The sequence below is a fragment of the Chiloscyllium plagiosum genome, unplaced genomic scaffold, assembly GCF_037043375.1.
Source record: "Chiloscyllium plagiosum isolate Xiang-an unplaced genomic scaffold, Cpla_swu_hap1 HiC_scaffold_29, whole genome shotgun sequence".
Lineage (NCBI taxonomy): Eukaryota > Metazoa > Chordata > Chondrichthyes > Orectolobiformes > Hemiscylliidae > Chiloscyllium > Chiloscyllium plagiosum.
Genome location: NW_028270167.1, coordinates 59,316,307 through 59,341,321, shown reverse-complemented (window position 1 = coordinate 59,341,321; position 25,015 = coordinate 59,316,307).

Genomic DNA, 25,015 nt, shown 5'->3' with positions numbered 1-25,015 from the left:
ACAGGCTGGAGAACGGAATGGATTCCTCCACTATCTGTGTAATTCACTTCACTTGTTGACTCCTTCTGCCATCAATGTTCAAATAAGATCATCTTTAATTTTTGTAAACTCCAATGGCTATTGGGTCAACCTGATCATTCTTTCATTATAAGCTAGCACCTTTATTGCAGGAATCAGGTGAGGGAACCGTCTCTGAGCTGCTTCCAATATAACAACAGCCTTTCTTCATTGAAGAGATTAAATCGGTACACACTACTCCAGATGTGATCTCAAACTTTAGTTTCTCCAGATCTCCCGTTATGTTCATGGGGGAGTAGAGAAGGACAACGATTTTCCAGTATGCTTCGTGGGTGGCACGGTAGCAAAGTGGTTATCATTGCTGTCTCACAGTGCCAGAGACCCGGGTTCAACTCCCGCCTCAGGGGACCGACAGTGTGGAATTTGCACATTCTCCCTGTGTCTGCAAGGGTTTCCTCCCACATTCCAAACATGTGCAGGTGAGGTGAATTGGCCATGCTAAATTGCCCGTAGTATGAGGTGAATGGATATGGGTAGGTTTCGGCGGGTTGGTGTGGACTTGTTGCGCCGAAGGGCTTGTTTCCACACTATAAATCATCTAACCTAACCTAATCACTAAGACCCTGTACAGCAGTAGCAACACTTTACCAGCCTGCTGTAAGGTTCCCACCCATTTGGAGCAGTCTCAGCTCTCTGGGGAAATACAGATCATTGGTGGAAGATCATTCTTCTTCTCTATTCCATCAACATAATAGGAGATCTGGAGGAATTAAAGTTTGAGAAGATCATAAATGATATAGCGAGATGACCTCTACTATTAATCTCCCCAGAGCCCACGTCGCTCAGATTCCACAGAATCCAATAAGATAGAGCGCAAAGAGGAGCAAATATTGTTGGGAGTTATATATCAAAGTGAAAACTGCAATACAAATGCTGCACGTGTTATAAAACAGGAAATGAGATATACACATTTGTGAGTACTTCAGTAATAACGTACTGTTTAAGTTATATCTAAACTGTTTTAACCCAATTGAATGTTAATGCTGGGAAAATGGATTTCATGACCATGTGAGAGATGGTTTATATGAACATTATGTCGAGCACTGAGCAGGAACTTAGGTTATTTAGGAATTGGCGTTGAGTGATCAGAAGAGCTAATTGAAAATTTTGCTGGAAATGACTTTTTAGGAACAGTGCCCACAATGTAATGGTTTTCTTTTATGCTGTTTGAGTACACGACAGTTTTTTGTTTTATTTGAAGTAACGGTTATAAATCTGAGTCATGCAAGCCCTGAAGATGTGAGGAGAAAGTGGGGACTACAGATGCTGGAGATCAGAGTCGAAGAGTCTGGTGCTGGAAAAGCAGAGTCAGGCAGCATACTAAGAGCAGATAAATCGATGTTTCGGACATAAGCCCTTCATCAAGAATTAAGCTTAAGGGCCAAGGGGGCTGAGAGATAAATGAGAAGTGGGTGCGGCAGGGGGGAGGTAGCTGGGATTGTGATAGTTTGATGAAGGTGGTGTTGAAAGTGATAGGTGACAAAGGAAGACAGAACGCTTCATCTACTGCATCCATTAAACTCAGCGTGGTCTTCTCTACATTGGAGAGGCAGGAGGTCAACTTGTGGATCATTTCAGAGAACATCTCTGGGACAGTAACATTGAACAAATCCATCGCCCTGTGACTGAGCATTTTAACTCCCCTTCCCACTCTTCCAAGGACATGAGGGTTCTAGACCTTCTCCATTGCCAACCGGAGCCACCAGAAGCCTGGAGGAAGAAAGCCTCCTCTTCTGCCGTGGGACCCTCATGCCACAGGGGATCATAGTGGATTTCCCCATTTCCCCAAAACCGACCTTATCCCACTCCAATCTTCCAAGTCAGCGCCGTCCTTTTGAACGTTCCTTTATATCCACCTTCCTTCCTATCAATCTGGTCCACCCTCCTCTCCGACTATCACAATCTCCCCCACATTCATCTACCTATGAGATGAAAGAAGGCAGCTTAGAAAAATGCCAAGTGTTGCAGTAAACCAGTGGATTCAGAGAAATGTAGGACCCAGCAAAGGATGACCAAGAAAGTGAGAAGAAAATCAAAAAGAGAAAAAGCGTGTAAACGAAAGAAAAACATAAAGACTGTTAAAAAGCGTCTATCAATGTCTGAAAAAAAATAAAAACAAGGTCTAACGTGGAGCAGTTGGTGCGCGTTCAGGATAATTTATTGCAGAGAACAGAGAAATCGCAGGGAAAACAAACAGTTTCTTTGCGACTATCTTCATGGAGGAATCTCCAGAAAATCTTCCAGAAATACCAAGTGACCATGGGACTTGTGTAAGTAAAGTCTAACATCATTCTTATCAATGTTGAGGTCATCTTTGAAAAGAAAGCTGGATGGAATATTTATAAATCTGACAGACTAGATGTACTTCATACAAGAATTTCAGAGGAAGTAGCAATAGACATGTTGATTGCATTGCGGATTTTCACTTTATTGTCCGACACATTCCCGAAAGGCATTTAGCCAATCTGGATAAGGCAAAGGTTATAAATATTATCCAACAATTTAAGGAAGGATGAATTTGGAGAATGGTGAACTACAGATCAGCTATTTTCTCATCCGCAGTCAAGTTTCTGTTGGACCCGATTACAAAGAACATGCTACTAGATATTTAGAAGATAATAAAATAACTGGAGAGTGTGAGGATGTACCGATGAAATTAAAACCAGAAGTGGCAAACATTTTTTGGAATGGTTTGAAGATGATTCTTGTGGACAGAGGCAATGAAGAACCAATGTATAACGAATAGTTGGATATTCATGAGAACTTTTTTAAAAATCACACGGTAAGCTCATATGAAAAGTTAAAGCGAGAGTTATTAGGAAGAATACATGCAAATGGGAAAGTAAAAATTAGCTTTACATTCATGTGAATGCAATTGGAATATAGAGGATGTCGTGCACCAGTTGTATTAAGTGTTAATTAGACTACACTTAGAGTATTTTGTATCGTTCGGAGTCCCAATCTAAGAAAGAACATATTGACTACAGAGGAACTGCAAAAGGTATTATCCAGATTAATCCCTAAAATGGCAAGATTGTCTGATGTGGAAACTCAGCCTGTGATCTCGAGTTTCAAAAAATGAGAGGTGATTGCAAATGAAACTTAGAAACATAGCGGGGACTGAATAACAGAAGGACATGGAGAAGTACAAGCAGGCGAGATCTGGGAGAATCCCACGATATTCTACACGGACAAGTAGAACAGAATAATCAGCAAACAGTTAGTGTCCATTAGGAACCAAAGGGGCAATCTGTGTGTCAAGCTGGAGAACATTGATAGATTGTTACATGAAACCTTCACATCTATTTTACTTGGGAGAAGGAGGATCCACGTACAGAATTCAAGAAGATGGACTAGGAAGCTCTTGAACAGATTGCTGTAAAATACGAGAAAGGATTTGAGGTTTTGTTCTGTATAAATTTGGACCAATCTCCATGTCTGAATCAGTTGTATCACAGACAACTGTTGGGGTCAAAGGAGGAAAGACCCTGACTGAATATTTTAATTAGAATCTGACCATAGGGGAGGTGCCAGAGAACTGGAGAACTGCAAATGCGATTCCACTTCACAGTAAGGGTGGGAGAGATAGACCAGGAAACTATAGACGAGCGAGTATTCGATCACTGTTAAGGAAACTACTGGAGAAAATAGGCAAGGAGAATATCGAACTCCAATCAGAGTTGCAAGGTTTGATCAGGGATAATCATCATGACTTCATCAGGAGGAACTCGCATCCAATGGATTTGATTGAATTACATTGAGAAGGTCAATTATTTAGTTTTGTAGGAAGACTTTTGTCAAATTTCTACCTGGGTAAATGAAAAATAAAGCTAAATCTCACAATATGATGGATAACTTGACAAGTTACAACGAAAATTGTCTTAGTAGCAGGAGACAGAGGGTGTGGGAGAAGGCTGTTTGTGTGACTGGAGACCATGTCCCCTGGTGTACCACAAAGATCAGTGTTGGGTCCCTTATTGTTTGTGTTATTCATAACAAAATATAGATCTGAATGTGGAGGGGGCTAGGTGGAGAGTGGGGAAGGTGTGATAAGTAAGTGTATGTCTGACATAAAGATTGGCTGGGTGGTTCGCAGTAAAGAGGAAGGCCTTAAGTTACAGGAAGATGCAGATGGAATAGTCAGTTGGGCAGACAAATGGCAGATGGAATGTAACCCTGATAAATATGAGGTGATGCACTTTGGGAGAAGGAAGCAGACAGGGGAGGACTCAATGAATGGCAGCACACTAGGAAGCTCAGATTGTGCATCTCCACACATCCCTGAATGTGACTGGACAGGGTAATGCTTAAAAATGTGTTGCTGGAAAAGCGCAGCAGGTCAGGCAGCATCAAAGGAGCAGGAGAATCGATGTTTCGGGCAGATTCCTGAAGAAGCCTTATGCCCAAAACGTTGATTCTGCTGCTCCTTTGATGCTGCCTGACTTGCTGCGCTTTTCCAGCAACGCATTTTTTAAGCTCTGATCTCCAGCATCTGCATTCCTCACTTTCTCCTGGACAGGTTAATGGACTAGTTAAGAATTGGACCTTGGGTGTAGCGTTTCCTAATCAGGGAGTAGATTATACGAGAAATACAGGGCTCTGGTTCGGCCAAAATTGAGTACTGTGTGTAGCTCCGTGAACCACATTTCAGGAAGGATGTGATTGTACTGGAGAGAGTGCAGAGGTGATTCCCCAGGATGTTCCCTGGGATGGAGCACAGAGTCTATGCCCCTGTGAGGGTATGGTGTGGAAGGTCAATTATTGAGCAGTTTAAGGCAGGAATTGATGGATTTCTGAAGACTTATAATCATAAGGGTTATAAAAGTGAACTGTATTAGCTTGTTAAATTATGTCAATGTGAGAAATATGAGAAAACAAGTGCAGTTTCCTTACAGTTTGAAACCATAGAATGGAGAATGGGGAATAGGGAAATGGCATAACTATGAAGCCACTACTTCAGTTCTGTCTTCACAAAACTTTCTACTAATACAAGGAAAACCGAGTCTGGTGTAGGAAAATGATAGAGTACATGGAACATAGAACATAGTAAGTAAATGGTTTCGCAGAAATTATTGTGGCTGAAATTAACGGTCATAGACAACACTAACATAGATTTATGAAATGGGAATTACGTTTGAGAAACAGAATGGGAGACAAATGAAAGAGAAGCAATGGATGTAAAACATTTTGTGTTTTAGAAAAATGTTTTGTAAAGCTCCAAGCCCAATTTACAAAATCAAATCTGAGTGGATTGGGGATAATATATGAACATGTTTCCAGAGTGGGAGAGCTGGCAGGAAACAGTGAATAGAAATAAACAGACTCGTCAAGTAATAGCCTGACATTTCCTGAAAGGTATGGTTCTGTGAGTATGACTATGTCCCAGACTCCCCATTACCTTCCCCAGATATCTCCTGTCTCATCAGCAGGACGGACACAACACACGTGACGGTACAGTGGGATACAGTTGGAAGGGAATTGCTCTTGGAGTCCTCAACAGTGTGTCCGTATCCCATGAAGTCTCATGGCATCAGTTTGCACATGGGAAAGGAAACCTCCTGCTGATTACTATGTACCAGCCTCTATCAACTGATGAATCAGTATTCCTCCATGCTTACCAACACTTGGAGGAAGCACTGAGGGTAGCATGTACGCAAGATGTACTCTGGGTGAGGGATTTCAATGTTCACCAACAACGGTATCTCAGCTACAGCATTACTGATCAAGCTGGCCGGGTCCTAAACGATATAATTGGCGGAAGCTGGTGAAGGAACCAACAAGAGGAAAATACATACTTGACCACAGCCTTACTAATCTGCCAGTTGCAGAAGTATCTGTCCATGACAGTATCGGTAAGCGTGACCACCGCATAGTCAATGTGGAGGCAAAGTCACACCTGCATATTGAGAATAACCTCGACCATTTTAGGTGGTACTATCACGGTGCCTAATAGGGCAGACTTCGAACACATCTAGCAGCTCAAATCTGGATGTCCATAAGGTGTTGTGGGTCATCAATAGCAGTGGAATTGTACTCCTGCATAACCTCGTGGCCTGGCATATCCCGCTCGCAACAATTGCCATCAATCCAGAGGATCAACATTGGTTCAATGGAGTGTGCAGGATGGCAGGAGCAGCACCAGGCATACCTGACAATGAGGTGTCAGCCTGGTGAAGCCACCAAACAGGACTACTTGAGCGACAAACAGCAGAAGCAGTAAGTGATAGACAGAGCTAAGTGATCCCACAAGCAAAGGATCAGATCTCTGCAGTCCTTCCACACCTTGTCGAGTAACGTTGGGGACAATTAAACAATTCACTGGAGGAAGAGATTCCACAAATAACCCCTTCCGCCATGATGGAAGAGCCTAGCACTTCAGTGTATAAGATAAGGCTGATGCATTCGCAACAATCTTCAGTCTGAAGTGCTGAGCGGATGATCCATTTCAGCCCCTTCCAGTGGTCCTCAGCAATTCAGTTACCAGTCATCAACCAATTCGATTCAGTCCACGCGATATCCAAAAATGATTGGGGATACTGGATACTCTATAGGGTCCATAATCTGACAACATTCTGGCAATAGTACTGAATACTTGTGCTCCATAACTTGCCATTCCCCTAACCAAACTGTTTCAATACAGTTAAAACAATGCCCTTTCGTCATTATGTGGAAAATTACCCAAGTATCTCCTGTATATAAAAAGCAGAACAAATCCAATCCAGCCAATTACCAGCCCATCAGTTTACTCTCGTTCATCAGTAAAGTGGTGGAAGGTCTCAGTGCTTTTAAGCAGCAACCTGCTCAGCAAAACCCTGGTCAATGACGCCCAGTTTGGGCTCCACCAGGGTCACTCAGCTCCTGACTTCATTACCGTGGTTCAAACATGGACAAAAGAGCTGAATTCCAGAGGTAGGGTGAGCATGACAGTCCTTTAAGTCAAGGCTGCATTCGACCCTGTGTGGTATCAAAGGGCCGTAGCAACACTGGAATCAATGGGTACCAGAGGCAAACACCCTGCCGGTTAGATTTATACCTGACACGCAGAAAGGTGGTCATGGTTGATGAAGGTCCGTCAACTCATCTCCAAATCTGTAGGAGTCCCTCTAGCAGTGACCGAAAACTTCTTCAAGGCTGCTTCATCAATGACCTTCCCTCCATTTTAAGGTCAGCAGTGAGGATGTTCGCCAATGATTGTACAATGTTCTGCAACATTTGTGGCTCTTCAGATACTGAAGCAGTCCATGTTCAAATGCGGCAAGATCTGGAGACTATCCAGCCTGACAAGTGGCAAGTAATATTCAGGCCACACGAATGCCAGACCATGACCATCAACAATAAAATACAGTCTAACCTGTGGCGTTACTATCACTGAATCCCCCAGTATCAGATTCCTGGTGGGTAATCATTGCTCAGAAACTCACTGGTCTCGCCGCGTGAACACAATAACTATAAGAGCAGGTCCGAAGCTAGGAATACTGCGGCGTGTAACTCACATCCTGACTTCCAAAAGTCTGTCCATCGTCTACAATGCATAAGTCAGAAGTGTAATAGAAGACTCCCAATTTGCCTGGATGAGTGCAGTTCCAACAACACTCAAAAAGCTTTATACCATCCAGGACAAAGCAATCAGTCTTACTGTCCCTTCATCCACAATCCACCACCATCAACGCTCAGCAGCAGCAGTGTTTTACTATCAGCATGCTGAAATGAAATGATTCACCAAAGATCCTCAGATAAACATCTTCCCAACTCCCATGTCTATCTAGAAGGAAATACCATCATCTTCAGGTTCCCTCCAAGACATTCACAATCTTGATTTGGAAATATATCACCGCCCCTTCACAGTCACTGGGTCAGAATCCTGGAATTCCTTTCCTTAAGGCATTGGAGGTCAAACACAGCAGGTGGACTGCAGCGTTCAACAAGGCAGCTCACCACCACCTTCTCAAGGGCAACAAGGGACAGGCAATAAATGCTGGCCCAGCCAGTGACACCCAGATTCACGAAATAAATAAATAAATAGAAATTAACAGAGGACGGTTGCTGAGGTGTCACAGGGATCGGTGCTTGGGGCCTAGCTGTTCACAATGCCCTTTAAACATTGAGTTGCTGGAATCAGATACAAATATATCCCAGCCTGCTGACAGCACTAACGGATGGGGGATTGTGAGTGGGTGAGGAGGATGTAAAAAAGCACCGAGAAGACTAAGACAAGTGGAGTGAATGGGTAAATACGTGACAGATGGAGAACAATGTGGATAGAGATGACGGTGTGCCCTTTAATGGAAATGATAAATTGGCAGCCTACCATTTGAAAGGGATTGGTTGAAACATGTTGATCTACAAAGGGACGCATGTTCCTTTTTGTTGTTTCCTTCTGTATAAACCTCTGAGGCCAGTGCAGCGCAGTGAGTTCTGTAACCAGAAGTCCATACTGGGCATGGCATTGGCACGCTGCCCAGTGTACACAGACCCACCAAGTGGGGAGCTGCAACACTGAAAAGGATCTGCATCTCCTTGTACACCAGTCACTGAAAGTAATATTGCAGAAACAGAAAGCAGTGAGGAAGATAAATGGTGTGTTGACCTTCATTTCACGGGATGTGAGTCCAGGAGAAAAGGTGTCTTACTGCAGCTGTACTGGGCGTTGGTGAGATATCATTTTGAACATTGTGCAGTATTGTGTGCAGTTTTGGTCTCCTTACCTAATAAAGAACAAACCTAACATTGATGGAGAGCAGTGTAGGATGACCAGGCTGATCTCTGGGATCACAGGCTTGTTGTGGGAGCAGAGTTTGGGAGACTGGGCCTGTATTCCATGGGGTTTAGGAAAATGAGTGGAGATCTCAGTGAAATATACAAAACTCTGACAGGGTGAGACAGATTGGAAGCAGGGATGATAATTCCCCTGGCTGGGACTTCTAAAACCAGGGGCCACAGTATTAGATACAGGCAGTTACTCTGCATTGAGATGATAATAAAAGTCTGCTCTCACTGACTGGGGAATTCGCTCGCACCTGGAAACCGAGACACTGATTATAAATAGGGATTTAGAGACAGTAAAGGGATGGTGGGAGAGCAGGAGTACGGTATGGAAATGAAGGACCAACCATCATTATATTGAATTGGTTAGCAAACTCGATGGACCAAACGTACTACTGCACCCTATTTTATAGCTTCCCAAGGTTACTCACATTAACGGATATGTATATCGTGTGGGGTAAATGCATTGAGGAGATTTTTTCCATGAACTAGAATGGGGAGGCTAAATGTGTTTTCCATTCCCGATGTTTCTGTGCAGTCTGTGGGAAAGCTCTGTAAATGCAGTCACAAGCTCTCAGATGTTAGCAAGGAGGTTTCTGCAGGTTCGACAGGACTGTGTTCCCATTCCCTTTTCTGACATGGATGCTGAGGCCGGGTGTTCTGTCCAGTTTCATCCTTTCAGACCTCGGGGTAGTTTGATACAAATGAGTGCCCTTGCTTGGCAATTTTCGAGACCATTGAAATGTTTGGAGTCACTTTTCGGCCAGCCCAGGAAATTATGGGAGATTCACTTCCTAAAAATACATTGGAGAAGGAAATTCTGTTTACAATCCATATTGGCTTCAAGGTCACTGTTACTGACCCCAGATTTTAGATCTCGATATTTTATTAATTGTCTTTAACTTCCACCCGCTGCCAGATCATTAGCCTGGTCTGGATAAGTAATCCAGTAACATTTCCACAACAGCACCATCTCCACATGGGGACCTTTCAAAAACCACAGTGAGCAGGTTATTTCTGTGCTGTTTGACAGCTCTTTCAAAAAGAACTCCCACCAATTTGACTGTCGTGATGGGAATGAGGAGGTGGTAATTGGTCAGATTGTAATTATTCCCGTTTTAGGGGACGGGGCTTAGCTGAGTAATTTTCCACATTCCCAGAGAGATGTCAGAGTTGGAGCTGGAATGAAACAGCTTCCCCAGGTACACGGCTTGCTGTGCAGCACAAGTCTTCAGTCCTATTGCAGGAATGGAGTCAGGACCCATTGTCTGTTTCGTATCTACTGTGTTTACCAGTTTCTTCATGTCGCGTGCATCAATTCAAATTGGTTGAAGACTGGCATCTGTGATTTTGTGGACATCATGATTAAGGTGAGTTGCATCATCGACTCAACACTTCTGGCAGAAGATGGTGCAGATGAAACATCTTGTTTTTACACTGATGTGCAGGTCTGTTCCATTATTTCGGATGGGAATGTTTGTGCAGCTCTCTCCTCCAGTCATTTGTTTAATCGTCCATCGCTATTTATGACTGAATGTGACAGGACTGCAGTGCTTCGATAGATCTGTTGGTCAAGTCCGGTAGCTTTAATGAGTTAGCATTAGGTTAAAGTGCATGTGATTCTGACTCCGACATGTTCACCCACACTCGTCACTGAGACATAGATGGTGTTGATGGAATGACAGACTGAGGTGTTACCCTGGCAAAAAGTTAAAGGTTGTGTATGAATGCAGGTCTGCTTCTCCCGCTGCTGTGTTACAGCACTACATGAATACGCAGTCTCGAGCTGCAATATCTGCAATGCAATTCTGCTGTCTGTTCCCCAATTCTCACTGAGACCCATTCACCCATCAGCCTTGCACTCAGTGACCTAACCTGGTTTCTGATGTGGAAATACTTCAATTTTCAAACTCTCATTCTGCTGAGGGTCTCTCTCCCCGGGTCCTGCTTCCAATCTGACCCATTCCGCAAAAGCATTTAACTGATCTTAATTCAAATATTCAATTCACCTGAAACTTTTTTCTAGAGAACCATCTTCTGTGTTTAAAGTGAATGTTTTTCCACTGTTTCTTTCCCTGACCATGATTAAGAGCTCTGTAGTGTCAGTGATGCCAGCCTTATGTAGTTTCAGATCCAATGAATTCTCTGGATTCCCAATCATCTTCACCACATTGTATGTTTTCTCTTTTGGTTTTATGCCTTATCACTCATGGCTGCCTTGTTCTCCTATGAGTATGTTTCAAGTTCTAGGGGTTGCATGTCTGGTATTATCTTCCGAATTATCCCCAGAACCTCCTCCCATTGCTGCTCCATGATCTTTCCTGCTCAGCTCCCCTTCCAATTAACTCTGATAAGTTCCTCCCGCATGTCTTTGTAGTTACATTGCTTAATTATAACCACATTACATCTTGAAGAGAGCATTAGATATAAACTGAAAGAAGGTGTTTTGGGAGATGGGAGAGAATAATAATTGGTGGATTTCTTAACTAGATTCAAAGGGAGAATGAGAGAGAGGATATAGATTTGGAGATGTGGAAAATGAGAAAACTACATTATCGAAAGAAGTAGATGAACATTCCCCAATGTTTTGCCAATGCCTGTGTGCTGTGGTCCTTTGTACAGTGCATGTACAACAGAGTAATATGCTCAAATACTGAGTCTGATGCCAGAATATTTATCTTCAATAATTTGACAGACACTAGCTTTGGAAAGAACCCCGCAGGCCAACATATTGAAGTCCCGGTAGAAAGGGGATTAACTGAAATAAGTTGGGACACCAGAATAAAGAATTTGGAGCACAAATCCTGGTAAGAATGAGAGATTAGAGTTGGGAATCCCAGAAAAGGAGGGAACGTTGAGATGATCAAATAATGTTTTCATGTTTTATCAATTTTATACATCATATGCATCATTTTTCATTAACTGTGTCTCTGTTGTTCATTTACAATGTGTTGTGCACATATGAAAAATACGACTTATCTGCACACACACCTTGAATAACCAGTGTATATAAAATCATTTTCCCACCATTGAAACTGTCCTGTTGTCGTGTTACGAGGATACATGAACACCAACTAGCCACCAAAAGAAATGACGCACTATCACTATGTTCCATGCATACAGAGAAAGAAGGGCACCACATTGACTGGGACAAAGCACACACACATATTAAGGCACGTAAGGACCTTCCTAGAGGAATGGTATTCTAACCAGAAGTCCATCAATAAACTCATCAATTTAGATCCTGTCTACATTCTCTTGTTAAAATAACCGGAAATGACATCATCCACTTTAAGAAACTAAGACCTATAAATAGAGAGGCGGGACATACCACCAGCACTTCAGCAGATAATCTCACTGATGATGTCAACTAGTCATGATGACGAAACTTCTGAAAACATACCTTCCAACTCAGCGAGCTTACTTGCACACATATAAATTGTTATTTTTTTGTTTATTGGTGGAATTTAGGAGTTCTCTGTGCTCACGTTTTGACAGATTATGATGTGAGGTGAGCTTTTCTAGGTGTGTGGTTTTAATTAACAGAGGGGTTCGACATTGATGTCATAACAGTTTGGGGTCTTGCCGTGTGGCACTTGGACAGACTTGAACAGATTTGAGATACAATAGTTCCCAGCAAATTCCAACTCATTGCAATTAGTGACTTTGATCTTCAAATAAAACCAGTGGGAACATTCGTTTAATTTTGTTACTTGTGGTTGGTTAAATGAAAAGTGAGGGAAATGGCTTTTAACATTACTAAAGAGGTTCCCAAATTTTCCAAGGAAGTTTAGAAAGACAGAAGGAGGACATGTTTTAGAATTAGCAAATAGGTTGTAATTGGGTTTAACCAGGGAGAAAAGAGAAGTTGAAATTGTAATGGAGTTGGTTAAGCACTTTGATGTATGAAAGAAATAGGAAACTGCAGTAGAGTTATAAAAACTTAAATTGCAAATGTGGCAACTGGAGTTAGAAGATAAATAAAGGGACGGAAACAGAAAGAGATGAAAGAGAAAGAGAGGAAAAAGAAAGAGAGAGGGGATTTGAAATTCGGAAGTCGGGAATTAGACAAGAAAGTTAAATTAACAGGATGGAGATGAAGGGAGAACGTAGGGATGTATACAACTAGGTCAGTAACTTGCAATATTTCGGTGAGAAAAATGTCAAAAACGTTTTTATTTCATTTGAAGCAACGGTTAGGCAGATGAGGTGTCCAGTGAACTTGTAGGTAATGCTAGTTCAGACTAAGCTGGTTGGCACAGCTGGTGGGGTATGTGCAGCGCTGTCAGATGAGAGATCAAGAGATTATCAAGATGTCAAATTGACTATGAATTTTGATTGTTTATGAATTGGTACTAGCTGAAAATGTGTTCTCCAGCATCTGCAGACCTCACTTTCTCCCCTATGAATTGGTACTAGAAGCATATAGACAGAAGTTCAGAAAAATAGAGATGTAACCAGGTCAGGCTTATATTGAGTTTGAAAGAATTAACCACAGTAATTTTGATAGGTGGGTTCTGACTTTAAAAATTGATAAGACCTGTGAGGCTTGACGGGAGATACATTTGCTGGAGAAGTTAAAATACTCACTTCCAGAGATGGTAAGAACTCATGTGAATGTACCGAACGTTCAAGAAGTGAGACGCACGGCAGAAATGGCAAGTAAATATGCATTGGGGCATGAGATGATATTTAGCTTCTGGCAGGATATTCATCCTGTGAGGGATAGAAATTGGGACAAGGGGCGATCACACATTACAAAGCAAATAGTAGCGCACAATAGTTTACCACAGGTGAAGAATGAAGCCCAAGGGGGTTGAAAGGTGGTGAAAGGCCTCAGGTGTTCTCACTATAAGGGAGTGGAACACATAAAATATCAGTGCCGATGGTTTAAGAAGGGCACTGGGAAAACGTGGTTTCACTGCTGTGAGCTGGGACACACCATGATGGGCCTTGAATGAAGGCACTTTGGGGAAAGATATGGTAGAAGAGGCTAAGCCCAGTGGCATTAGTGAAACTGGTAAAGGAGACCCCAAGTGGAGCCGAGGAGCTGCAGGAGAGTGCACAGCCTAGGCAAGGGCCGTGCATGGAGTTAGTACCTGATCTCTGAAAGAATTCACCTCTGGAGATAAAGTTTACTGAGAAAGAACAGGGGCAGAACGACAAGATGTTATAGCTTTGTGAGATACGGGATCTGCTCAGTCTCGAATAGTTGAGAAGTGAGGCGCTGGAAAAGCACAACAGATCAGGCAGCATCCAAACAGCAGGACAATTGAATACCAGGCAGAAGCCCATCCTCAGGAACATGGTGGGGGACAAGCGGGCTGTAAGATAAATAAGAGGATAGTAGCTGGGCTGGTGGGACGGTCACTGGGAAGGCAATAAGAAGATGGAGGTGGGAGTGATAGTGAAATGTCGGAGGGTAGGGTGGAGTCGATAGGTGGAAAGAAAGATGGCTAGTTAGGGCAGTCCAAGAGGGCAGTGCTTGGTTGAACGTTTGGATCTGGGAGAGGTTGATGGAGGGGAGATTTGGAATTTGGTGAAGTCAACGTTGATGCTATACAGTTTGTGGGTTCCAGCTGTCCTCCCACCGATACGAGTCCTATCACCCTCCTCTCCGACCTACCACCGTCACACCCCACTTACATATACCTATCGCCTTACAAGCTCCCTTCAACCCAGTTCCACCCCCACCCTCCCATTTAATTCTCAACCTCCTTCCCCCTCCCTTACCTCCCACTTTTCTGATGAAGCATTTATGCCTGAAACGTCAACTCTCCTGCCCCTCGGATACTGCGGACTTGCTGTGCTTTTCCAGCCCCACACTTTTCAACTCTCATCTCCAGCATCTGCAGCTCTCACTTACTCTCACCCTCTAATAGTAAGAGATGAAAGTTTTTTTCACTCTTCCTGGCATGTTAATCAAGAGCGTGTAAATTTGTGGATTGAGGACAAAAATTAAGCATTCCCTTGTGTAACATCAGGATGGAGTGCCAAAGCAAGATTAGGGAAGTAACAGTGACAGTGAGTAACACACTGTCTGTTCCAGGAATACAGTTTGTTCTTGGGAACGATTTAGCAGGAGGTGAGGTGGGTTAGGCACTCCTTGTGGTGGAGAAGCCAAAGGAAGACTAGGGAATTGGTGAGTTAAAAGAAAATTGCCCAGGATTTTTTCCAGACTGTGTAGTAACAAGATCCCACTGTTATAAATTACAGCAGGAAGGAAAAACGAACGAAAAAGACAAGTGGGTTGATGCTCAGTGAACCGACACCCTGTTTGATGTTAAGGTGCAGGAAAAACCTGAACAGTCAGAGGATCAGGCAGAGGTGTTTAGTCCAGAAAGGCTAATGGACTTACAACAGTTATATACACACACATTCACACACACATATACATGCACACACACAGAAAAGGAATCAGAATATATTTTTGAACGTTATTAACTTAAAGATAGAATCATAAAATTAAAATGGAGACCCTGATAGGTTACTGCAGAAGGGAAATAGGCTGAAGTGCACCAGATTGTGTTAGCAGTAACGTACAGTGTTACGGGTAGCTCATAAACTAACTGCAGGCGGTCGCTTAGGTGTACAGAAAACTCACGCTAAGGTACAGAAGCATTTCTAGTGGCCTGGGATGCACAAGGACGCTGTTAATTTTTGTTTTACGTGACATACATACCAAATGGTAGGTTAGTAACAGGCAGTAATAAAACCAGCACGTTTCTTGCCAATTCCTGCATTCCAAGAACCTTGCACGTGGGTTATGATTAATTGAGTAGCTCCCCTTTCTAAAGTAAAAGTGGAAAGCAATATTTGCTGACCATAATGGATGTGCCTACCAGATTTCCTGAGGCAATTCCATTATTAGAGTGTTCAGGCATAAAGGGAGGTGGAAGAGTTGGTAGCTTTCTTTATTCGCTGTGGGCTGCCCAGAGAGGTTCAGTCAGGCCAAGGGTCTCAATTCACCGCTCAGCTGTTTAAGGAAGTCATGGATGGCTAAGGCAGACAGCACTTCAAATCAAGGGCGTCCCATCTTGAATCCCAGGGAGCCTTGGAAAGTTCGCATCAGACGCTGAAGACCATGTTAACAGCGTACTGTCAGGGTTGGCCAAATGATTGGGATAAAGGTGCCCCATTATATTGTTTGCCATTAGAGATGTCCCAAATAAATCTACTCGCTTTAATTCTTTGAGTTAATATTCGTACATGAAGTGAGAGGTCCTTTGAAATTAATTAAATATGAATTGACAGGACCGAAGTCGGAAATCTCACACCTGGATGATGTGTATGAGGTGAAGGAGAGAGTTGATGGAGTAGCTGACTTTGCTAAACAGTATCTGAAGAGCACAGCATAGAGTGAAGCAGGTGACAGATAAAAAACACTGAAACTTCGAAGATTTCCCGTGGGGATGACGTATTAATATTGCCACCAGTGGTAAGAGATCTCTTCAAAGGCAGGTTTAGTGGCCCCTTTCAAATTAAAAAAAAATGTGGAGTCAGTTAACTGTCCAGTAAAGATACCAGATATGACAAAAAACTTTATCGAGTATTTCATATGGATGAATAGTGCACCAGCCACAGTTAAGACTCAGAAACAGAGGTGTGGCCATATGAACAAATGGTGTGGTTTATCTGTATGATGTAGTGATCTTTAGCAAGTGATTGAAAGCACACATATGGCAGAGCATGTTGAACGATTACAAGAAGCAAACTTGGTAATAAACTTAGTGAAAACAGAATTCGCGAAGGCAGAGGTGATGTTCTTGGTACATTACATTGGCCATGGAAGGTTGACCCCATGGAACACAAAGACAAGGGGCTTTGAGGAATTTCCACGACCATCCTCGAAGAAAGAGATGCTTCGATTTTTGGAACTGAGTGGATTCTATCGGAAGTTTGTTGCAAACGTCAGCAGCGTATTGGCACCACTGATGGATTTATTAAAGAAGAACACAGAATTGTGGTGGACAGAACAATGCTAGGAGGCATTTGAGAATTTTAAAGCAGGATTAATCACCCCACCAGTTTTAGATACACCAAATATTTTGAAACCCTTTGAAAATTGTGTTTGATGCTCGGGATAAAGGGGTCAGGGATATATTGATACAGAAAGAGGATGATGGAATTGAATGGCTAATTGGCTACTTGTCGAAAGATCTCAATATCCAACAGGAAAAAAAAAACAAAATCTCCATTATTGAACAAGGATAATTAAATTTCACACTGGCCTGACAATATTTTAATGTGTATATGACAAACAAATTGTCGGAGATGGTTGTGGACAACGACAAATCTCTCGCATTTTTTGGAATATTTAAAGACCAGAATATGAGCCTATTTAATTGGAATCTTACCTTACCAACTTTAAACTTCCAAAATGTACATGCTGTGGCTCCTACAATGTGATAGCAGATGTGTTTTCGCGGATTTAAAGGAAAGCAGTTTATTTTAAGATTTGACTTATTCCAGTGTTGCATTGGTGTGCAGAATTAATATGAATGATATAACTGAGATTAATACTTTCGTATTTCATATAATTGGGATTAAGAATTAGAGGAAAAGAAATGTAGCCATCTTTTCATTCTGCTGGTTCATTTTATTTTCTGAAGCAGGAAGATGTTATGAAGCCAAAAACGTGTATGGGCACTTTAAGACAGATCGGGTTTTGTTGAAGAGAAATTAAAGACACAAACGCCAGCTAAAGTTCACACTGTTCCACATGTCACCATTAGCTGAGAAATGGATACCTGAGTTTTGGTTGCTGTTTTGGCAGCCATTCAAATGCAACCAAAGAGTTTAATTAACGCTCAGGATACCAGAAAACAACAGAATTTGAATATTATTGTTTGGACACCAATCAAATTATGAGAATTATTATATCATGGGGGAGTATATAAACCCAGCATTTTGAACACTGCTGCCGTCCAACAGTAGAGCAACTGCTGTAGAGTAGGAGTGATTAGATTACTTACAGTGTGGAAACAGGCCCTTCGGCCCAACAAGTCTACACCGCCCCGCCGAAGCGCAACCCACCCATACCCTTACATACCCCTTACCTAACACTACGGGCAATTTGGTATGGCCAATTCACCTGACCTGCACATCTTTGGACTGTGGGAGGAAACCGGAGCACCCGGAGGAAACCCACGCAGACACGGGGCGAACGTGCAAACTCCACACAGTTAGTCACCTGAGGCGGGAATTGAACCCGGGTCTCTGGCGCTGTGAGGCAACAGTGCTAACCACTGTGCCACCGTGCCACCCACTAACTGGTTATCTCAAACACTCTCCATCAAAGACACATGTTCATGGAAACCTACTTGCAGTAAAAAAAATGACCCAAGGAGATCAACAGCTGAATGAGTGAACACAGCGGGGAAGATAGAGACTGTATGGTCTTGAGATTTTAATGTTTCATATGTGGGTTGTTGGAACATCATATTTTAGAGAGTTGGAGTCAGATAGTACGTAGCTAAGAAAAAAGGGGCTTGTATTTGTGAATAGTTGTCGTTTAGTGTTCACAATTAAAGTTAAGAAACGAACTTGATATTTTTTGTTTAAATAGTGGAATGTAGGAGATCTGTGTCACTCATAATTTAACAGATTACAATGTGAGGCGAGCTTTTCTGGGTGTTTGATTTTAATTAACAAAGTGGTTCGACTTCACCTTGTAAATGTCCATCCATGCTAGCCCCATTTCCCTGCAGTTGGCCCATATCCTTCTAGTCCTTGCCTATCCACATATTTATCCAAATGTTATTGAAATGTTGTTAATTTCTCTCCCCCCCCCCCCCCCGCCCCCAAAGACATCTGCTGGCAGCTCATCCACGTACCAACCCTCTGTATAAAGAAGTGGTCCCTCAGGTTCCCTTTTGTTCCTTCCCCTCGAACCTTAAACTGATCCCCTCTAATCCTCGATTCTCTACACCTTGGAAAAAGACTGAGAGCATTAACACTATCCATACCCCTCGTGATTGTACACAGTCTCTGAAACACTAATGAAAAGTCCTACCTTGTCCTACCTCTTCCTTAGACTCAGACCATTGGGTCTTGGCAACGTCTTTGCAAATTTCGTCTGAAATCATTCTAATTTAATAAGATCCTCCCCATAACAAAGTGACAAAACTGAACACATTACTCCAAGTGCTGCCTTACCAAAGTCCTGTGTAACTGCAACATAAATTCCCAACTTCTATACTCAATATCCTGCCTGATGAAGGCCAATGTGCCAAAAGCGTTCTTCACTGCCCTGTCTACCTGTGACTCCAGTCTTAGTGAACCGTGCGCCTGAATTCCAAGGCCTGTCTGCCCACTACACCCCGTAGGGCGCTTCCATTCACAATGAAACTCCTACCTTGATTTGAGTTTCCAAAATGCAAGACTACATACTTCTATATTAAATTCCATTTGCCATTTCTCGGCCCATTTCCCACCTGATTAAGGTCCTGCTGCAATTTATGATAAATTTCCTCACTGATCATGCTCCCCATTACTTTAGTGTCATCTGCAAACTTACTAATCATACCTTGTACATTCTCAACCAAATCATAGATAACAAACAGCAATGGAAGCAGCCTCCAGTCTGACAAACATCCTTCCAACCAACCCTCTGCTTCCTACATCAAGCCAACTGTGTATCCAATTGGCCAGTTCCCCACGCATTCTACAACATGTAACCTTCCAGAGCAGCCTGCTATCAAAGGCCTGACTGAAATCCACAGAGACTACGTTTATCACTCTGCCTCATCAAACGTGCTGGTAACTTCATCAAAGCACTCTAAGAAATTTGGGAAGCATGATCTCCCACTCACAAGTCTATGCTGACTGCTCCGAATCAAACCCTGTGTACGTAATGGGTGCAGTCAGTGGTATGCTGTCCTTCATTGTAAGATAATTCGAGTACATAACTAAAGCCATCTTCCTGCTGTTGTAGAGCCTTGCTGAGAGAGCATTTGGGGCACTCTGTACAGATTTGATATCCTTTGTAAGGAATGATTCCCTTACCACAGACACCGGTGATGGTAACATGAGGATAGAGTAAATAAGCTGAGTGTTTAATCTGTAGAGCTGTGAGAGACGAAGAAATTGTGATGCTGAAATATGAGGAGTGGCAGCGATCTCTTATTTCCAAAAGAGACATTGACAGGGAGAGAAATTCCATACTTTATCCAGAATTGATTGGTTTGATTTATTGTCACTTGTATCTCAGTACAGGGAAACACTTTGTTTATGAGCAGTGGAGGCAGATCATAGCAAGCATGGCCAGACAGATCATAGGGTGGAAATAGACTTGGACAGAGTAAGGCATACAAGTTACACTGCACAGGACATGCACGAGACAAGATCAACCTGAACAAGATCACCATTATTAAATTTAGAGAGTCCATTAATCAGTCTAACGTGACTTTCCTAATAGTTTATATGCCTAAATTAATTCTCCCCATGTTATTGTGCTGTCGGCGTGTGAACCCTGTGCTGAACGTCAAGTTGCTCACAATTCCCAACAGCAGCCACAATATCTTCCATCTGATTCCACCCTACATAGAGAACACCAGGCCGTCTTCATGGAGATGGAAGATGCCTTCTTGAGACTTCACACAAGACATATGGCTTCCCTGCTCACCACTAGAAAACCACGTTAAAGTCCCACATGTGTATCATGAGCAACAGAGCCACGAGGAACAACGTAGAACAGTCTGTCTGTGCAGCTTCTGCCCCACTTGTTCATCATGTTGGAGCATCAATTAGGAGACACTTAAGATTGCCAATGCTGGAGATCAGAGTAGAGCATCAATTGCTGGAAAAGCACAGCGGGTCAGGAAGCATCCGAGGGCCAGGAGAATCGACGTTTTGGGCATAAGGCATTCATCAGGAATCAGCAAAAATTACCTCATTCTGCCCTCGTGTAAGTGCATTGTGGTGGGAATGGCCTCCTGCTGTTCCTGTGTCAGTGACTCAAGGGAGTGATTGGCTTCAACCTCGTCCTATTGGACAGCGCCAAGGGCCTGACTGGTTACCCCTGGTTCCTGTTTGACAGCTCATTGTACTGACTAGTGTGACAATGCTGCAGCTTTAAGAGGTTCTTTTGTCCTGGTTTCTTTTAAGAGAGAGATTGAACGATCGGTACCAAGCTGGCTAGTTAACATCACTTGAGAAACAGCTCGGAAGGCCTTTTGTTTATTTTAAAGCAGCCTGAATGGGTGTGGCCAGCTCTCACAGATTAGGATCTCTGGGTTTTGGTTTCTCGGCAACGTCAGAAACTATTGGGTCTCCACAGAGTTGGAAGCTTCAGTGACTTTTTTTCCTGGTTGCTACCCTCACAGAAATTTCTCTTGATGCTGTTTTTAATTCCTGGTTTGGAGAAATGTTTGTGACAATCTGTGTCTCAATATTTCTTTTTGCCAAGAACTATGTTTATGGGATTTTCCTATATTGGAACAGTTCATTCGTAATAGTTCCTAGATCTATTATTCTGTTAACTTGTCCAATAGAATTACGTTATTCTAAATTCCTCTTTCTTTCGTTTCATTTTCTCTTTCGTGTTTAAGTAGATGGTGTTTTGCTTCACACCAAGTTGTTTGACCATTCACATTGCATCTGGAACAGACCCTTTACATTTCCTTTAAAATAAGAAAACATAAGAATCTACGCTACCGCCTTCAAATATTTTCGATGGGCTCTGGTGTGGCCCAACAAACTAGACTCCTCTTCCTGAGTAATAGGCTGGAGGCACTGAATAGGCTGTCCCTGTTCTTCTCCAATAGTGTCAATGGGCTGAATGCCTTCCTCATATTCCTGTGAAACCAGCGTGAGGTGCTGAATGAACTCTTATTTTACTGTGGCAATGTGCGGTGTCAGACAATGCTGTTACATGAATGTTACAGACACTTTAACAGCACAAGTCTCAATGGAGTTTGGATCCTGCTACACACGGACAAAGACCAGTTCAGGAGCTGACCGGAGACAAAATGTTGTGAACATTGTGGAATTTCCAGTGACCATCCCCACTTCTGATCTTATGGTGAGGAGGGTGGGGATGGGGAGACATTGACGAAGCAGCTGAAGATGTTTGTGAAGGGGAAGCTACCCTGAGGATCTCGCACAGAGCTGACCCAGTATTGAGATGATGATCTTCCTTTGTTTCATGATTGACTCCAATCACTGGAAAGTTTACTCTGATTCCCATTAAATTGAGTTTTATTAAGCTCCTTTATGTCAACAGAAGTCATCCACTGCCTTGATATCGGGGCCAGTCATTTTTATCTGAACCCTTGTGACAACATCTTTTGTTCACATCAATAGGCCATGAGAGAAGCAGCAAGTGTTTTCTTCAAACAGGTAGTATTGAATGTCAGGATTTCTCTCCTCAAGGGTGTTTGGGGAGCTAGATGACTGAACGTATTTGAAGAGGAGGTAGATGGCAATTGACTTGTCAGAGAGTTGAGGGCTATGAAGAATTGGATATGAAAGAGGATTTGAGACGAAGAGCAGATCAGTCATGATCTTAAAGAAGGGCAAGGCAGGTTTGGGGCGTGAACAACATGCCCCTGTTTCTGATGTTCTCCCATTCTGTTATTGGAAAGTTAGTGGGTGTTATTTTCATGAATGTTGTCTTATTGAATTTTGCAGACAGGAAGACCAGAGGATTTTGTGAGCCATCACTGAGTTAGGTATGGGGGCTATATTCACACTGAATCTGGGTGTACAACATGACCAACAAATGAAGCTCAAGTTGGAGAGAGGGGAAGCTCTGTGAAGAGAGATGGGGGGCCTCTTTCGTACACAGACTGGGTTTTCCAATTACATTTCCCAATTCACTTCAAACCGTGTGGGACAGTACTGAGGGGCTGAATGGTCTCCTGTGTTTCTGTGCAACAGGTTATAGGAGTAAGTAGACTCCAACTGCTCCTGTCTAGCAGGTTTGAGGGGCTGAACAGAACACAGGAACATGGGACTGAGCAGGAGTGGGTCATTAGATACTTTGAGCCTTCTCCACCAGGCACTAAAATTGTAGCTGATCAGGTTGTGGTCTCAGCCCCACTTTCCTGTCAGCGTCCCATTGTGCATGACTCACGTCTTTGTCAAATATTTAACTAACGCAGCATTCAATCAATGTGAACATAGAGACACGATAACCTTCCACTGAAGAGAATTCCGACTTGAAAGGTCCTTTCAGAATTATTCGTCATCCACCTGATAGAATCAGAGAGTCATGTAGAATGGAAACAGACCCATTAGTCCAATGTATTCACTCCGATCAGATATCAAATCTGACCTAGTCCCATTTGCCAGCATTTGGCCAATATTCCTCCTGTGATTGTACCCACCTTGACCACAACCTATGCTGTCTTGTGCTGGACTCCCCTACCCTGGTGGAGCAGAACATGGCTGTTCAGAATATCCATGCCCCTGATGATTTTATAAACCTCTATAATGTTGCCTCTCAACCTCTGACACTCCAGGGGGAAACTTCTTAACGTAATCAAACTCCCCCTATAGCTCAAGCCTCCAGACCTGGAACATACGTGTAAGTCATTTCTGCAGAAAACCGAGTTGGACGCAGTATTGTTAAAGTAGCCTCACCAACATCTTGTACAGATGCAACATACCACCACAACTCCTATACTCAATGCTCTGACTGATTAAGGCAAATGTGCCAAATGAGTTCAGCACCACCGCTACAGGTAATCATGTAGGTAAACATCAGAAAGTTAACATGATGGTAGTGCCAGCAGCTAGGAGGACCAGTGATACATTGATCATTATTGAGATAAAATTGTGTTGGCAACATAAGCTTATCATGTCAGGAAGTGAAATCAAATCAATGGGTTCAGGGTGGTTAATATACAAAAATAACATATAGCCCTGTGTGAGTTACATACTAGAATCTAATCGAGGGGTTCGGGTGGTTAGATTAGATTCTTACAGTGTGGATTAAGGCCCTTCGACCCAAAACGTCTACACCGACGCACCAAAGCACAATCCACCCATACCCCTACATTTACCCCTTACCTAACACTACGGGCAATTTAGCATGGCTAATTCACCTGACCTGCACATCTTTGTGACTGTGGGAGGAAACCGGAACACCCGGAGCAAACCCACGCAGACACGGGGAGCACGTGCAAACTCCACACAGTCGCGTGAGGTGGGAATTGAACGCGGGTCTCTGGCGCTGTGAGGCAGCAGTGCTAACCACTGTACCACTGTGCCGCTCACGGTTAATATACAGAATACCAGATACCCCTGAGTGAGTTACAATCTGGAATCTAATAAAGGGGTTCAGATTTTTTGATATACGAGTAACAGATATTCCGGAGTGAGTTACAGCTTGGAACCAACCGAGGGTTTCAGGGTGGTTTATATACAGAATAACAGATAACCCAAAATGCGTTATAGCTGGAATCTAATCGAGGGGTTCAGGGTTGTTTATATACAGAATAACAGATAGCCCAGAGTGAGTTACAGCCTGGAATCTAATTGCAGTGTTAAGCGTGGTTTATATACAGAATAACAGCTAGCTCAGAGTGTGTTACAGCCTGGAATCCAATCGAGGCGTTCAGGGTTGTTTATATACAGAATAACAGATAGCCCAGAGTGAGTTCCAGCCGGGAATCTAATGCAGGGGTTCTGGGTGGTTTATTTACAGAATAACAGATAGCCTGGAATGTGGTACAGGTTGGAACCTAATCGAGTGGTTTAGGATGGTTTATGTACAGAATAACAGATGCCATGGAGTGAGTTACACTCTGGAGTCTATTCGAGGAGTTCAGGGTGGTTTATATACAGAATTACAGATAGCCTGGAGTATGTTACAGATTGGAAACTAATCGAGGGATTTAGGATGGTTTATCTACAGAATGACAGTTGCCCCGGAGTGAGTTACAGCCTGGCATCTAATCCAGGGATATGTTCACCTTTTTATGTGAAATAACTTGTAACTGGAAGTGAGTCACAAAGTGTACTATTGGCCAACTGGTTTCAAATCTTGACTCACATAAACATAATGCAGTCACAAACTACACAACTTTACTGACTCCCAACTTTCCTAGATTGAAGACTATCCTCCTCTGTTTTCCCCTTTCACTGAAAGCATTAATATACCATTTATACTGCACTGCCATTCTGGTTACAGTGCTACCTATCTCTCACTGTCTCATTTATCTTCAAT